The following is a 15,817-nucleotide window of genomic DNA, read 5'->3' as shown; positions in this document are numbered from 1 at the left end:
GCTCAGGCCATTCGTTCATAGGTTCACTATGAGTCATCTACGACTCGAGGGCATCAAACAACAACAACAACTCTGCTTTTCTAAGCATAATATCTTTCTCCAGGAATTGAGCCCTCCTGATAACATGGCTAAGTTATGTGACACTGAGTCACAACATTCTCACCTCTAAGGAGCATTCTGCTGTGCTTCTCCTAAGGGAAGTGTGTTTGTTCTTTACGCAGTTCACAGGATATTTAATATGCTTCCTCAACACCACAATTCAAAAGCATCAATTCCTCTTCAGTTTTCCCTATTAATTGTCCAACTTCCAGATGTGTAGGAAGTGACTGAGCATATATACCATGGTTTGGATCAGGTCCCCTGCACCACATTTGCCTAAAGCACTAAGCCATTTGATTTTTTGGTGGCTGTTCCCATGAATGTTGAGTTTTCATTGTTGTTGTTAGGTGCCATCAAGTGGACTACAGCTCGGAGCAACTCAATGAACAACAGATCTGAACCTTGCCCTGTCCTGTGCCATCCTCATGATATCTGACATGCTTAAGCCTACTGTTAGTCTCTATGTCAATGCATCTTGGTGAGGGTCTTCCGCTCTTTTTCTGAGTGTTGAGTAAGGGTTAGATTTTCTCATCCCATCTTTGTTCTTTAAAAGAGTCTCTCAGCAGATACACTATTGACATTTTGGGCTAGTTATTGGGAAGGGATGTTCTGTGCCTTGAGGATATTTGGCAGCATCCTTTGTCTCTATCCACTGGTTGCCAACAGTATCACCTTTCCTAGGTGTGTTGAGTACAAAAATACCTAATATAGTCCCCAGAAAGTGCCCTGAGAAAGCAAAATCACCCCATCTGTGAACAACTAACTGATGCAAAGCCTCATCATTCTTGTCTCCAAAGAGTACTCCGACTGTACCTTCTCCAAGACATAACTGTTTGTTCTCTTGGCCATCCATGGAATGTTCGGTGCTCTTCTCCAACACCACAGCTCAAAGGCATCAATTCCTCTTCTATAATCCTTATTAATTGTCCAGCTCTCAGATGCAAATCAAGAGATCAGAAATTATCATGGCCTGAATCAGAAGCACCTTAGTCCTTAGACTGACGTCATTAGTTCTCAATAATTTGGAGAGAGCCCTAACTGCAGATTTTCCCAGTGTAATGTATCTCCTTATTACCTGACTGCTGGTACCAAGGGTGTTAACTGTGGACCCAAGCAAGATGAAGCTATTGACAGTTTTAATCTTTTCTTCATCCATCACAATGTTGCCTATTGGTCCAGTGGTAAGAATCTTTGTTTTCATAGGTAATTTCCAGAAGTGTAAGCAGGATTTAGACGAGGCCATGGCATCAGGGATATCATTTCTGATGTCAGATGGATCCTGGCTTAATGTAAAGAATACCAGAAGAATGTCTATTTGTGTTTTATTGACTATGCAAAAAAGGCATTTGACTGTGATCATAACAAGCTGTGGCTGACATTGAGAAGAATGAAAGTCCCAGAGCACTTAACTGTGCTCATGGGAAACCTATACCTAGACCAGAAGTCTGTTGTGCGAACAGAGCAGCGGAACACTGCATGGTTTACAATAAGAGAAGGGAGTGTGTCAGGGTTATATTCTTTCTTCATACCTATTAAACTTGTATGCTGAGCAAATTATTCAAGAAGTGGACTCTATGAAGAGGAATGTGGCATCAGGATTGGAGGAAGACTCAACAATAACCTGCCTTATACAGATGACACAACCTTGCTTGCTGGAAGTGAGGAATTGAAGCACTTGTTGAAGTAGAACAAGGAATGCAGCTCCCACACAGTGCCTGGAGCACTCTTCCCCCAGATAACAGGCCCACAGCACTCACCTTCATTTACACATGTATCACCTTCTCAGGAAGCTTTCCTTAGCTGCCCATCCCTCATGTTTTATTTACTGCAGTAGGACCTATCACTATCTGACATATTATCTCAAGTGGTTATTTACTTGTTCATTGTCCTTTTATCTGCTTTCTTTACTGCTAAATCCACAGCATCTAGAACAGTGTCTTTGGCATGTTGTTGTTGTTATTGTTAAGTGCCATCGAGTTGTAGGCAACTCATAGCGACCCTATGAATGAAAGACCTGGACACTTGTATAACTTTCATCCTCTCTCCAGGTTCATAGAGTTTCCAGAGGCAAGCTATTTCAGAAGTGGATGACACTCCTGCTTCCAAGCTTGTTTTAATTGGGGAGCTCCACCAAACACTGTCCACCATGGGTAACATCAGTGTCACAGTGTTCAGCTTCACAGCAACCATGAGTTACCTCTGTACAGCAAGTGAACAGACCAGGGCTATACAACCTAGAAGAATGTTTGACCAAAAACAATTAAAAACAGGCCCGAGGGCCATGGATTAAAGTCCCCATCTTTGGCATGGGAGCATCACTTTCTGTCCATTAGGCTAACTGATCTCTCTCTATGCTGCTGTTGCTGTTGTTAAGTGCCGTTGAGTCACAGGCAAATCATAGCAACCCTATGAATGAAAGACCTGAACACTTGTGTAACTTTCATCCTTTCTGCAGGTTCATAGGGTTTCCAGAAGCAAGCTATTTCAGAAGTGGATGCCACTCCTGCTTCCAAGCTTGTTTTAATTGTGGAGCTTCACCAAATGCTGTCCACCATAGGTAACCATCATTACATTTGACATATTGTTATTATTAGCTTGTTAGGTGTTGTTGAGAAGCACTCATAGCAACCCTATGAACAACAGATCTAAATGGTGTCTTATCCTCTGCTGTCCACATAATCTCCGACATACTCAAGCCCACTGCTGTATTCACTGTGTCGATCCAGCTGGTTAAGGGTCTTCATCTCTTTTGCTGCCTCTCCACATTTCCAAGCATGATGTCTTTCTCCAAGGAAAAACCTCTTCTAGCAACATGTCCAAAGTATGTGAGACAAAGTTTCATCACCTTTGCCTCCAAGGAGCACTCTGTCTGAATTTCCTCGAAGACATATTGTTGGATAGCATTGGTTTTTTTGTTTGTTGGTGTGTTTTTGTTTTTTTTTAATGTCATGGGAAATTTAGCACTCTTCTCCAACACCAACTTGAAAGGCATCAATCCTTCTTCTGTCATCCTTATTTATTGTCCAGCTTTCAGATACATAACAAGTGACTGAAAAGACCATGCCACACTTTAGTCCTCAAACTGACATCATAGTTCCTCTATAATTTGGGAAGTGCCTGACTACAGACTTTTCCAGTACATTTCCTGATCTTTTGATTGCTGCTACCAGACTCAATGAAGTTGTTTGTAGGTGCCTTCAAGTTGAGTACAACTCATAGAGACCTTATGAACAACAGACCTTAACCACTTTCATCTCATGGCATCCTTACATACAATACAATAGCTTAATCCTGTGCCAGCCTCACAATGAGTGCTTTCTTTGAGTCCACTGTTGCAGCCATTGGATATATAAAAATCTTAAACCCCTGCCATTGAGTGGATTCTGACTTACTGCTTAGATCCCTAAACGTGCCTCATCAATTCCTGCTGACTTTTCAGTTAGCAGTTAGTACGTAACATGCTATGCCACCAAAACTAGTCTTTGAATGTATACACAGTAATATAGAAAACTAACTTGGGGGATATATTCTTTGAAAAAAATCCCTCCAACTTTGGAAATCATGGATGAGAAAGAAAACGGAATCATTCTGAGCCTCAGTATATTCCTGTGTATAAAAAAGTGGTAGGTGTGTTTCAAGTCTATAAGTTTATAAACTCTTAACAAACTTACTAATTGTCTCAGATATCCAAGGCTATATGCTAAATACCACGTGGAATGAATAAAATAAAGTCTGTGCCCTAAATCCATGAGAAGCAAAAGACCAAACCAGGCGTGGCTGGAGGCTGCGTGTTGACGGTGGGCTGGGCCTGGGGCTTCCGCGGCCGGGACCCGGCTTCTTCCATCGGGAGCCACCCTGTGCTGCCGGCCGGGGAGGCCGCGGAGCACGGGGTCCGGCACGGAGGCCGCGGGGGTCCAGTGCCTTCCGGCCCCCGCCGCGCGCTCCAGGCAAAGGTTCTTGGGTCCTGAATTCATTCCTCCAAGAGGAAGAACAAATCCGCTGAAATTTCAAATAGAAAGAAGAGACATGCTGGAAAGGAGGAAGGTGCTGCACATCCTGGAGTTCTATGTGGGAAGCATCCTTCATGTCACCTCCGCAGACCCATATGCCAGTGGGAAGATCAGCAAGTTTCTGGGCATCTGCATCCAGCAGTCTGTAAAGGGCCTGAGAGCTACGTTTATCCGCAGGAATATTATTGAAGGACAAGGTGTTGAGATTTGCTTTCAGCTCTATAATCCTCGGATTCAAGAGATCCAGGTCGTGAAGTTGGAGAAGCGGCTGGACAGCAGCTTGCTGTACCTGAGGGACGCGCTGCCCGAGTACAGCACCTTCGACGTGGACATGAAGCCAGTGGAGCACGATCCCAGTGAAGAGGTCCCTGTGAACCCGTTGAAAGTGAAGATGAAGCCCAAGCCTTGGTCCAAACGCTGGGAGCGCCCACAGTTCAACGTCCAGGGCATCTGGTTTGACCTGTATTTAACTGAAGAGCAGCTCATAGAGGCTCAGAAGTAGAGTCGGCCGTGGCTCGAGTTTGATATGATGAGGGAATACCATACTTCAAAGATCTAGGCTGTGGATATGGAAAGAAATCGAAGCCTCGAACAAGTCCTGATTCTCGCCGTCTGCCTCGCGGGGAAGGGACAGAGATGCGTGAGATTACATCGAGGCTGATTTTCCTTGTAAGGACAGTCATTAAATCGACCTGACTCAGCATCTCTGTGGTCTTCCTTCTGAAACATCAGCCCCCGGTTGACAGCTTTCGGGAGAATCCGGCACGCTGCCTGGTGAGCATGTCCAGCTGGAGGCCAGCCGCCAGGCTCTCCAGGGAGCTGGGACCCAGCACAGGCCAGGGAGGGGGACTTGAAACCCTGCGAAGTGCGACATGCGGCCGTGTGTGGTTTAAGTAACCAAACTAAAATGAACAGTTTATGAGCGTTGGCACACCAAGTTGTTAGATGCCACTAAAGAATCCTAGTGACCCTGTCCTGTCTGTGCCGCCTTGCGATGCTGACACATTGCTTCAGTTACGAAGCTGACACGTCTGGCTAACGGTCTTCTCCTTTGCCGACCCTCCACCTTCCCAAGCATGGTGTCCCCTTCTGAGTAATAACTTCTAGAACGTGCCCTAAGTATGTGAGGCAGAGCTTTGCCATCCTTGCCTCTGAGGAACACTCTGGCTGCACCTTCTCCAAGACTTGTGTTCCCTTGGCCATCCAGGGGAGGCTCAGTGCTCTTCTCCAGCACCACAGCTCAGAGGCGTCCGTTCTTACATCCTCAGTGTCCAGTTCTCAGAGAGCTCGCAGTAGATCTGAAGAGACTCCCAGCTGTTGCATCCCTCCCCACCCCACCGACTGGTGGGGACCAGCCTCAGGCTTTGCTTCTTGTTTCTAAGCCCTGCTGTGTGCCACTGAGTCGGAACAGACTCCCGACTGACCCTGCAGCCGGTTTTCAGAAGCTCCAAGCTGCATGGGAAGATACTGCCCATCTTACTCCTTCAAAGCAGCTGGTGGATTCAAACTGCCTGCCTTTGGTTTGGCAGCAAAACTAACCACCAGGCCACCAGAGCTCCTTAAAACCTGTTAGTAGTAAATATAAAACAACTACCTTTACTGTATTTATGCCCTCTCACCTTCAGAGGTGTCTTAGGAATTTGCTATGCCATTGCTTTTTACAGTAACAAAACCATTCATATGGCCGTGCTTAGGAAGAGACCTGGGTGGGAACAGATGTCAGAGAAATGTAGAGGGTGGCCACTGTTCTGGATTTTTGGTGAAGAGAAGAGAGTACGTGGAGGCTTTAGGGAAAACAACACAGTCCTGGGTCAGTATGGGAAGCCAAAGTTCATACTAAATATTTATAAATGGAATGCTACTTCAGGTTACGAGGCAGGCGTGGTACAAGCTGGAATTCACCCTGAAGCACTAAGGCAATCCTTAACTGTTTACAGGGGTAGACACTAAACAAACCTTAAGTATTTACTGGATTGTTATATTTGCTAACCCCTCCCTCCCTCCTGAGTCAAGCATAAGGTTTTTCAATAGCAAGAGCTTGGCTTCATTTGCATTGAATTCTCTTGGTGATTTGCTCCCTGGTGATTTTCAATAAAGACTAAGGTGGGTGCTTCTGCCTTCAGCTTTAAAAAAAAAAAAAAGACCAAACCAAAATGAATTCACATTTTAAGAGTCCACATACAGGCATCATTCCTCCTTACTCTACCAATTTCTACTGAGGTGGGTTTCTCCTGGGCTCCCCCACTGTACCCTCCATAGACTGCCCTACTCTGTCTAGTTCCAGGGAGCCCTGCTCATTGGGAAGTCCCAGAGCCAGGGTATTTATTGCTCCCTCTTTCACCTGCTTTAGAGTATCTTCCTAGAAAATCTCCTTTACTCATTAAGAACGGGGTTTTCCTCCGCTTTTCACTTGCTAAAGCCTGTGTATCTGTGGTACATATTGAGTTGGATGATGGAATAAAACCCATCATACTCCAATGACAAGTACATCACTGTATGTTATCATTTCAAACACCTGCTCTCTTTATGCAAAATCACAATCATGGCTCTTCTTTCTCATCCAGAAACTTCAGTGATTCAGGAATTTAGATGTTAAGACATAATCTCAACAGTCAAAAAGTCAAAGTCTAAGGTCAGAGCCAACTCATAGCTGACCCTCCAGTGGGGTTTTGTTTTGGTTGTTAGATGCCTTTGAGTGACTATGACCCAGAATGATCCCATGAACAAAGGCTCTGTGTCCTCCTTACCATATCTGTCCTGCGCAAGCTCATTGCAGTGGTCACTGTGTCAATCTGTCTCATTGAAATCTTCTTCTCTTTCTCTGACTTTTCATCTTTCCCAAAATGATATGTCTCTTAGGCTTGGTTCCTCCTGAGAATATGGCCCAAATGAGTGAGACAAAGTTTCATCATCCTTGTTTCTAAGAAGCATTCTGGTTGCACTTCCTTCAAGATAGATTTGTTAGTTCTTTAGGAAGTCTACGGGGATGTTCAATACCCTTTGCCAACATCACAATTCAAAGACATTAATTCTTCTTTATTCATTGTCCAATTTTCAAATACATAGGATACTATTGAAAATACCATGATTTGGATATCATGACAGGTGCACCTTAGTCTTCAAGCTGACGCTGTTGTTTTTTAGCACTTTGGAGAGCTCCTTGACAGCAGATTTTGCTAATGCAACTCATCTGATTTCTTGACTGCTGGTACTTGCTTGTGGATCCAAATAAGATGAAATTGTTGATAGCATCAGTCCGTCTATTGTGATGTTGCCTATTGGTCCAGTGTTGAGTATTTTTGTTTTCTTGAGGTTGAGATTTAAACCACATTTAAGACTGTACTTTTCATCTTCCATAACAAGTATTTCAGGTTGTCCATCCTTCTCCCATGGAGCAGCTGGTGAATTATAACTGTCTGCCTTTAGGTTGGTGGTTCAACTCCTTACTCATTCACTAGGACACCATAAGCCCAAAAGAGAATCACATAAAAGCAAGAACCTCAATAAAGGAAAACATTAACCCAGAAGACATAAATCTAAAGGAAAGAGAGCAAAAAGGATCAAAAAGTAGCTAGAAAAAGCAAGAGGGAAAACTATTTAAGAACATTTGTGGTAATATGCAAATATTTAATATTTAAGGACACATTAAGATTAGGTGGATTAAATAGTATATGCTCTTACACTCCATAGCTCCTAAATGCCAGTGGCCTGAACAGATGCTCTGGGTGAAAGTAGACCAGGTCACCTGTGTCTTTCTTTCTTATCTTCCCCAAAATCTATCGTTGTTGAATTGACGCCAACTCTTAGCAACCCTATAGGGCAAAGTAGAACTGTTCCATAGGGTTTCCAAGGTTCCAGTCTTTACAGGAGCAGACTGCTACATCTTCTGCTGAGTATTTGCTGGTGGGTTTGAATCATTGACCTTTAGGGCACCAGTTAAATGCTTAACCACTGCACAGTACCAGTACTCTTTATCTAGTCAGCCAAACACACTGTTGTGGAGATGATTCTGACTTACGACAGCCCACTATTGGGTTTCTGAGTCTGGAAATCTTAATGGGAGCAGACTGTCTCATCTTCCTTCCCTGGAGTGACTGGTAGATTTGAACTACTGACCTCCCCATGAGCAGCCCAACGTATACCATGTAGGCAGGGGGTGAGGGAGGTAATGGTGTGCTGATTACAAGTAAATGTATGATTATGTGAAATGTACTGAGGTCTCAGAAGAGCAATTACTAGGGGGCAGGTATTTAAACAGCAAAGTGAATCATCCCCTCCAGAGCCAATAAAGTTGTGCAAACGAGGGTCGCTGAGATTTACATGCATCCAGATATTAGCAAATCAATACAACGATTAAGCAGAGGGCACTTCGAATGTAAAATCGCATTGGGAGTTATGTTTATGCACAAATTGCACTCTTAAAATTAAGCATGTTTGTCTAGGCGAACAGAGAAAGAAATGATTTGTTCTTCCTGCTTCCTCTCTCCCCCTCACATTGTAAAGATTTACTAATCTATGCAGCTCACTAACTCAGGGTCTTAGCCCAAGTCTCCCCCAGGGAACTGGCTGGCAAGGCAACCATGTCCTTGACTTTCTGTGTCCTTCTCCTCGGCTGTGGGGAGAAGAGACCTTTTTCCATGCAGGTGGTTTTCAGACTCTCATTTATTGACAAACATTCATGTGAAAATGAAGTTCCATCAAGAAAACTCCTTCATTACTATGCACACATTGATTCCTTTGACTTTGACAAAATTGCTGTCCATGAGGAAGTTTACCGAGTTTCCTGGAAAAGCTCTTAAAATTGTGGAGAAAATACACACCCAGCAGCAAAGCAGCTCAATGCTCACTGCTGTTGAGTCAGAAACAACTCATAACTGACCCTTAAGTGGCTTTTCAGAGGCTATAAGTGATACAGGCAGAAACTTTCTCTCAGGGAGCAGCTGATGGATTTGAATTGCTTACTTCTGTTTTTGATAGTTCAGCTTCTTACCCGCTAGGCCACCAGAGCATCTTAGTAAAGAGCCGTAGGCAAACTCTACGGACCCTGTATTAACTTTGATCTGCTGCCATTTTTTGTACACAAGCTAAATACGATGGTAACATCCTCAAATGGTTATGTCACTTTTTGTGTATATGTCACAAAGGGACATATGAAACTCAAATTTTTGTGTCTCTAAAGTTTTATTGGAACCCAGGAAAACACATAAATTTATATACATGGTCAATGGCTATTTCTATTCTGCAATGACAGAGATGAGTAATTGCGTATGGCTTAAGTGGTTTACTATCTTGCCCTTTAAATAAATCAAAAGCAGGACCCCCATCAAGTAACTTGGTAACTTTTAGAAAGTTAGAAGTAACGGGACAAGCAAAATAAACAAGAAAACAACACTAGAAGCACAGGTTTATCACTGTAGGGGCTTTCTTAGTCTTCTTTTTTGCCTGAACCTCAGGCATGCTGGAGTGGTAAGGGCTGTGGAATTTTATGGCTCTTTCATTCTCCAATGACTCACCACAGCCTTAAAGCTGATCTAGTAACAACAAAATCCTATCCTAATGGTTACACTTGACTACTCTGTCAGCTCCATTCTTTCACTTCAGAGTGAAGAAAGTCTTGCTCCTGGGATTTTGTTATTGAATTCTGGCATTTTAATGTTTTTAAGGCATCCATGTTATTATCATTGCTGATATCAAATGGATCTTGGCTAAAGGAGAGAAAATCAGAAAGATATTTTTGTGTTTTATTGACTATGCAAAGGTGTTTGCCTGTGAGGATCATATAAGTTATGGCTAACGTTGAGAAAAATGGAAATCCAAGAAAACGTAACTGTGTTCAAGTGAAAACTATATCTAGAATAAAAAGCAGTTGTTCAAACAGAGCAAGGGGAACACTTCATGATTCAAAATCAAGAAAAGTGTACGTCACGGCTGCATCCTTTCTCTATATCGATTCAATCTATTTGCAGAGCAAATAGTTTGAGAAGTTGGACTTTATGAAGAAGAAAGTGGCATCAGGATCAGAGGAAGACTTATCAACAACGTGTGTTATGCAGATGATATAAACTTGCTTGTTGAAAGTGAGGAGGACTTAAAATGCTTGCTGGAGAAGATCAAAGACTATAGGCTACAATATGAGTTACATCTCAACATCAGGAAAACATGAGATACCATCTCACTCCAGTAGCAACACCGAAGTTTAATAGGATGTTGTTGTTGTTGTTGTTATGTGCCGTCGAGTCGCTTGCGACTCATAGCGACCCTATGTACAACAGCCCTAAACTCTGCTCTGTCCTGTGCCAATCGCACTGTCTCTGACACTCCCATCCCGATTATCCCAGTCACTGAATCAATCCACCTCATAGAGGGCCGTCCCCTCCTGCGCTGTCCCTCCACCCTCCCAAGCATGATGTCCTTCTCCAAGGACCGGTCTCTCCTCACAACATGTCCAAAGTATGTTAGATGGAGCCTCAGAATCCTTGCCTCCAAGGAGCCACCTGGTTTAACCCTTTCCAGGACAAATCTGTTTGTTTTCCAAGCAGTCCATGGTACCCTCAATACTCTTCTCCAGCACCACAGCTCAAAGGCATCAATTCTCCTTCTATCCTCTTTGGTCATTTTCCAACTCTCTGATGCATAACAAGTGATTGCGAAGACCATGGCCTGTATCAGACGCACCTTAGTCTCCAGAGAGACACCATTGCTCTTCAGTACTTTGGAGAGGTCCCTAACAGCAGACTTTTCCATGGCAATGCGCCTTTTAATTTCCTGGCTACTGGTGCCAAGAGTGTTGACTGTGGGGCCGAGCAAACTAAAGCAGTGTACAATCTCAATCTCTTTACCATCCATCCCGATGCTGCCAATTGGTCCAGTGGTGAGAATCTTTGTCTTCTTGACATTGAGCCTCAATCCATATTGGAGGCTGAGTCCTCGACCCTCTGCAGCAGGTGCTTCAGGTCCTCTTCAGTTTCAGCAAGCATACTGGAGAGGATATGGGGAAATAGGAGCTCTTATACATTTTTTGTGGGATTGTACAATGGTATAACCACTTTGGAAAACAGTTTGGCATGTCCTCAAAAAGCTGAACATAGAAATTCCATATGACGCAGCTATTCTACTACTTGGAATATACCCTGAGAAAATGAGAACTGAGGCACAAATGGAAACTTGTACACTAATGTTCATGGCAGTGTTATTCACCATCATATGAACATGAAAACAGCCCAGATGGCAAACCAGAATCAAATGGATTGAGAAATTATGGTACATTCACACAATGAATACCACACAGCATGCAGGAGCAATGATTTTGAAAATTACTACCTAACTTGGGAAGGACCTGGAGAGCACTATGCTGAGTGAATTAACTCAGTCCCATAAGGAAAAATACTGTATAAAACCACTATTGTAGAATGAGTATGAGGATTCAAGGTGGGAGAGGGTGGAAGCAAAGGGGTGAGGATGTGCAGGGGCAATGATTAATCACCGGGTTGCACAATTGGATGGGTAAGGGGTGAGGGAAATGGAAAGAATCTGGTGTGAAAAAACAATGAATTCAAATAAACTAGTATAAAAAAGAATGTAAAATAGAATGTATATGTATGATTGTATGAAACACATGTAAATGAAAGACTGTATAAAACGCAATGTATATGAATGAAACATACTGTAAAGATATTGTTGTGTTGTTGTTATGTGCTGTTGAGTCGCTTGCGACTCATAGCAACCCTATGGACAACAGCCCTAAACTCTGTTCTGTCCTGTGCCAATCACACTGTCTCCAACATACCCATCCCACTTACATTAATCACTGAATCAATCTACCTCACAGAGGTCCTTCCTCTCCTGTACTCTCCCTCCACCCTCCCAAGTGTGATGTTCTTCTCCAAGGACTGGTCTCTCCTTATGACATGTCCAAAGTATGTCAGATGAAGCCTCAGAATCCTTGCCTCCAAGGAGCAGCCTGGATTAACCCTCTCCAAGATGAATCTGTTTGTATTCTAGGCAGTCCATGGTACCCTCAATACTCTTCTCCAGCACCACAGCTCAAAGGCAGCAATTCTCCTTCTATCCTCCTGAGTCATTGTCCAACTCTCTGATGCATAACAAGTGATTGCAAAGACCATGGCCTATATCAGATGCACCCTAGTCTCCAGAGAGACACCATAGCTCTTCAGTACTTTAGAGAGGTCCCCAACAGTAGACTTTCCCACCGCAATACGTCTTTTAATGTCCTGGCTACTGGTGCCAAGAGTGTTGACTGTGGAGCCAAGCAAACTAAAGCTGTATTATACGAAAATCAATAAAAATATTTTTAAAAAGAAAACAAAAGTACTTACCACGGACCAATAAGAAATATCATAAAAGATAGAGGAAAGGTTGAAGTTGTGAAGAATTTCATCTTATTTGGTTCCACAATCAATATCCCTAATACTGGCAGTCAAGAAATAAAAAAAAGACGTATTGCATTAGGGAAACTTGTTGGTAAGGACCTCTGAGAAGTGCTAAAGGGCAATGATGTCAGTTTAAAGACTAAGATCCAAGCCATAGTCTTTTCAATTATTTCGTATGCATGTGAAAGTTGGACAATGCCTGATGATGACAGAAGAATCAATGCCTTTGAGTTGTATTGTTGAAAAAGGGTACTGAATATCTCATGGACTGTCAAAAGAACAAACAAATACGTCTTGAAGAAAATGTAACCAGTGTGCTCCTTGGAGGCATGTTGTCAAGGTGGGTCAATCCTTGGAAAAAGACATGTGGAAGGATGGGGGAGGGTCAATGAAAGAGAAGAAAGCCTTCAGCAAGATGGACTGAGACAGTAACTATAAAAATGGGCTCTGGATGTCAGATATGAGGAGGATGGCATCGGATAGAGCATGTTCAGATCCACTGTTCATAGAGTCACTATAAATCTTTATCTACTAACAACAATATTTTTGAATCCTAGGAGGATAAGCTAAGACAGTGAGATGGATTGACACAGTGACTGTCACGTGGGCTGAAGCATGGTGAAAATCATGAGGGATGCACAAGGTAGGGCAAAGTTCTGAACTGCTGTTCATATTGTCACTCTAATTTATAGTTGACTTGATGGTACCTAGCAACAACAGCAGGAAGAACTGAGGGTGAGAATAAAACCTATAGATTCACTGAGAGTAGATAGAAGCCCTCTTTTGAAATGGAAATGAACCATAATATTTGGTGTTATACGGTGAAATTTTGGGGTAACAGGGGTTGGGAAGCCACAATTAATAGAACCTTGGGGTCCTATCAAAAACGTGTTGCACTGAAAAAATCTCTATCAAAGACCATTCTGGAGTGCTAAAAAGGAAAGAAGTCTGCTTAAAGGCTAAGGTGCACCTGATTCAAACCATGGTTTTCAATGACTTCCTAGGCATGTGGAAACCTGAGAATGAATAAGGAAGACCAAAGAAGAATTGATACCTTTGAATCATGGTGATGGTGAAGAATATGGAATATCCCATGATTGGAAAGGTGGGAAAAGTGATTGAGAAAGAGAAGACGACCCTCAACAAAACACAATGACCATAATGATGGGCTCCAGCAGGTTGGAGACCCTAAGGATGGTATAGGATTGTGCAAGGTTCATGTCTGTGGCTCAGGGGGCTGCTATGAGGCACAATCAACTAACTGGAATCTAAAGGAAGGAAAGCCTTTCTACCTTTGCAGGCATTTCTCTGAACAGTTATCCATTGAACCCTTGGTCACACGTAAGTCTATGTGTGAATCTCACTTTCCCCTAGTTTTGCTGGGTGATTTGGGACCTTGTTTTTAGTTTCCTTCTTCCTTCTTCAGCAGTTTCTGCAAGCCAGCATTCCTGGGCACACCTCATTGCATATTTAGTCCTAGCTTATTCTCCTCCCATGATTTACTGCCTCTGAAAACTCACTGGAGGGTAAACTATGGGTTGGTTTTGACTTGACAATACACAACAACAACACAGACTTTCCTTATCCACATTTCTGGTGAAGGCTCCTATTTCACACATAAATCTTAAACTTGTAGCTGCTGTGTTGGTTCTGACACATAGTGACCTAACAGGACAGAGTAAGATGGTATTATAGTGTTTCCAAGACCATCATCCTTATGAGAGAAGACTGTTGTCTTTTTATCTCACTGAGTGACAGGTGGCTTTGAAATATCAGTCTGTCCACTGGTAGCTGAGTGCTTATCCACTGGTAGCTGAGTGCTTAACTACTGCACCATCAGGCAGTTATTGCATTTAACTGGCAGTTAATGCCAGTTATTGTAGTTAGGTGCCATTGAGTCGAGTATGAGTTATAGCGACCCTGCGAACAACAGATCTGAAACCTGACCTATCCTGTGCCTCACAGTCTCTGACACACTCAGCGCATTGCTGCATTCACCATGTTAGTCCACTTAGTTGAAGTTCTTCCTTTTTCTCCACCCTCCACCTTTCAACATGCCCAACGTATGTATGACAAAACTTTATTGTCTTTGCCTCCAATGATGTTAAGTTGGCGGCAGGTGAGAGGGAAGGTATTGGCATGTACCAGCTCTGGTGACACAGTCTATGTGGTACACCAAAAGGTAGTGAGTGCACCTGTAAGTGGTTCAAATCTACTAGGCGCTCCATGAGAGAAACATGGGCAGTCTCCTGTTAACATTTACAACTTCAGAGTCATGACGGATGTCTTGAAATCACCTGTTAGATATGTGAATACTCATCCCAACTAATGTTATAAGAATTGACCTGATAGTAATTGGTTGAGCTGAGTGACCAGATGGGAATTAGTCGAGGGAGTAGAAGAAGCAATTTCATCTAGAATCCCTAGCAAGTCCCATATACCTACTAACCTTGAGAAGATTGGAAATCTCAGAAGATTTGATTGTGCTTATACAATACTTATACCCGGATCAGGAAGCAATCCTCTGAACAGAGCAAGAAAACACTGTATGGTTCAAAATCAGGAAAGGAATGTGTCAGAGATGCGTCCTGCCTCCATACCTTTTCAACCTATATGTAGAACAGATAATTCTAGAGTCTGAGCTTTATGAGGAGGAATGTGGCATCAGGGTTGGAGGAAGACTTGTCAAAAACCTGTGATATACAGATGACATAACCTTGCTTCCTAAAATTGAGGAAAACCTGAAACACTTGCTGCAAAAGGTCAAGGACTGTAGTCTTCAATATGGATTAATGCTCAACATCAAGAAGACAAAGATTCTCACCACTGGGCCAATTGGCAGCACCATGATAAATGGAGAAGAGTTTGAGGTTTTTAGCAATTACAGCTTGTTTGGCTCCACAATCAACACTCTTGCCACTAGTAGTCAGGAAATCAAAAGACAAATTGCACTGGGGAAATCTGCTGTCAGGGGCCTCTCCAGAGTACTGAGAAGCAACAATGCCATTCTAGAGACTAAGATACTCCTGATCCAGGCTATGTGTCAGAAATCTGGACAATGACTAAGGATGATACAAGAGGAATCAATGCCTTTGAGTTATGGTGCAGGAGAAGAGTATTGAACATACATACTACAGACTGTCAAGAGAACAAACGGATCTGTCTTTGTGAGGGAAAAACCAAGTCTCTTCTTGGAAGCTAGGATTTTGAAGCTCCGTCTTACATACTTTGGGCACATGGCCAGGATCGACTAGTTCTTGGAGAAGGACATCATACTTGATAGGGTGGAGGGATAGCACAAGAGAGGAAGATCCCAGA

General features: G+C 43.0%; 1 protein-coding gene and 1 pseudogene across 1 annotated transcript in view; one reads left to right on the top strand and one right to left on the bottom strand.

Moving 5' to 3' along the window:
- EGFLAM (EGF-like, fibronectin type III and laminin G domains) overlaps window positions 1–15,817 on the bottom strand; it is a 195,487-nt gene that overhangs the window by 109,485 nt on the left and 70,185 nt on the right. The gene's annotated exons all lie outside the window — the stretch shown is intronic.
- On the top strand, window positions 4,054–4,711 carry LOC102854699 (annotated as a pseudogene).

This window comes from Elephantulus edwardii, unplaced genomic scaffold (genome assembly GCF_000299155.1).
Source record: "Elephantulus edwardii isolate Elephantulus edwardi_28Jun2011 unplaced genomic scaffold, EleEdw1.0 scaffold00079, whole genome shotgun sequence".
Classification (NCBI taxonomy): domain Eukaryota; kingdom Metazoa; phylum Chordata; class Mammalia; order Macroscelidea; family Macroscelididae; genus Elephantulus; species Elephantulus edwardii.
The sequence above is the reverse complement of the archived record's forward strand: the minus strand, read 5'-3'. Positions and strand labels throughout refer to the sequence as shown.